The sequence below is a fragment of the Cibotium barometz genome, chromosome 20 (assembly GCF_041138505.1).
Source record: "Cibotium barometz isolate CiBa-2024 chromosome 20, ASM4113850v1, whole genome shotgun sequence".
In the NCBI taxonomy this organism is placed as follows: Eukaryota; Viridiplantae; Streptophyta; class Polypodiopsida; order Cyatheales; family Cibotiaceae; genus Cibotium; species Cibotium barometz.
The window spans coordinates 58353214-58355376 of NC_141065.1; positions in this window are offsets into that span (position 1 = coordinate 58353214).

Consider the following 2163-nt stretch of genomic DNA (forward strand, 5'->3'; position numbering starts at 1 on the left):
CACATCCATCCATCAATTCATTCCCATCTATCTGATTCACATCACATCTCATCACATCTATTCACCTAACATTCTCATCATCTCTATTCTTATCACATCCATCCATTCATTCATCATCTATCTAATTCACATCTTATCTCATCACATCTATTAACCTCATATTCACATCTATTCACCTAACATTCTCATCATCTCTATTCACATCACATCCATCCATTCATTCATCATCTATCTAATTCACATCTTATCTCATCACATCTATTAACCTCATATTCTCATCACCTCTATTCACCATTCATTCACATTTATCTGATTCGCATCACATCTATTCATCTCATATTCTCATCACATCTATTCATCTCATATTCTCATCACTTCTATTCACATCACATCTATCCAATCATCTATCTGATTTGCATCACATCTCATCACATCTATTTACCTCTCATCTCATCACCTCTATTTACCTCTCATCTCATCACCTCTATTCACATCACACCCATCCATCCATTCATTCACATCACATCCATCCATCCAGTCATCATCTATTTGATTCACATCTTATCTCATCACATATTCTCATCACTTCTATTCACATCACATCTATCCAATCATCTATCTGATTCACATCTTATCTCATCACATCTATTCACCTCACATCTCATCAGCTCTAGTCACAGAATTTAAACATAGAATTTAAGAGGATCCTAATTTTTGATATAAAGATTCTTTACGCATCTATTTATGCATAATTCAAATTTAAGGAAAAAAACACTTTTGAAATAAAATTAAATCCTTTATGCATCTTTCTATGCATAAATTCAATTTTAATGAGAATAACACTTTTAAAATAAAAACAAATCTTTATGCATCTTTCTATGCATAAATTCAATTTTAATGAGAATGACACTTTTCAAATAAAAATAAATCTTTTAGAATGCACAAACGAAAGGAATTATTCTTTTAGAATAACCTAATGATAAACTTTAGTTCCACAAAATTTAAGAAAATTTTACCATAACCTCCTTTGTATGGCTGACCATTTCTCAATTTTAACATTCAATTTATGACTTGAATTAATCCAATTTGAATTCTAATATCTCTAATCTACTCCATTTTTCAAAAATCAAGAGAGTAAACAATGAAAAGAGTTTAATCAATCATTTAATTAAACTTTCTAGGATTAAGAAGGGCTTAGTTGTAAAGAAGAGAAGGGGGTGGCCTTTCCATCAAGGCATAACATCATATTTTAATTTAAACATTTACAAAGAATAAAATTTAAGAAAACCATAGATTTAAAATTCACAAAGTAAGAATTAAGCTTACATGGAGCTTGTAAGCTTTCCTTTGGCTTGAGGGATTGAGGGTTCTACTCTTGTTTGCAGCAAGAGTGGCCACCAAATTCACTTGGAGAGGATTAGGCCAAAAAAACAATTGAATTATCAAGAAATTCAATGTTAAATGTCTCAGGACAGAAGCAGAGTAATAGTGCATAAACACCATTAACCTTTTACAAGGGGGAAGGCTTCTATATTTATAAGAAAAAGTGAGCCTCTAACCAAGCAAATTGATTCTAGAATTTTCTTGACCATTTTTAGGTCAGTTTAGCTTACTTTTTGGATCTAGTTGAAACAGAAGAGAGGAGAGATAAAAATATCTCATTATTTGTGAGTTTAAAACTCATCCACACATGTGAAATATGCGCCTCCTTCATGAGGGGAATTCCCCACACTAAGGTGTCAAAAATGCATCATTTCCTCTAAATATCTCTGCTTTTTTATTTAATAAACCTTGTCCTTAGTCAACTCTTCATCTTATGTGAGCATTTACTCATTTTTGGGGATTTTTTTTTTTTTTTCTTCAATTTATCTCCTCCCTACATTTGGATTAATCTTATTGGTCCATAGGAACCTTAATTCAAAAATTTCAGAAAATCTGGACCCTCAGGCTAAGGTCCTTTTTACCTATTTTCAAATAATTCCAATTGCACATTGGAAAGTTTTATTTGAATTTCTGTTTCAGGGAAAACCATTCTAGACACTAGGAGAATTTTTATATCCAAAAATATCTTAATTTTGAATTACCTCCCTCTAGATATTTTCTCTCTCTAGGCCAAAACAGGGTAAAACAAGATATTTCTTTTATTTTAGAGAGGGGAATAAT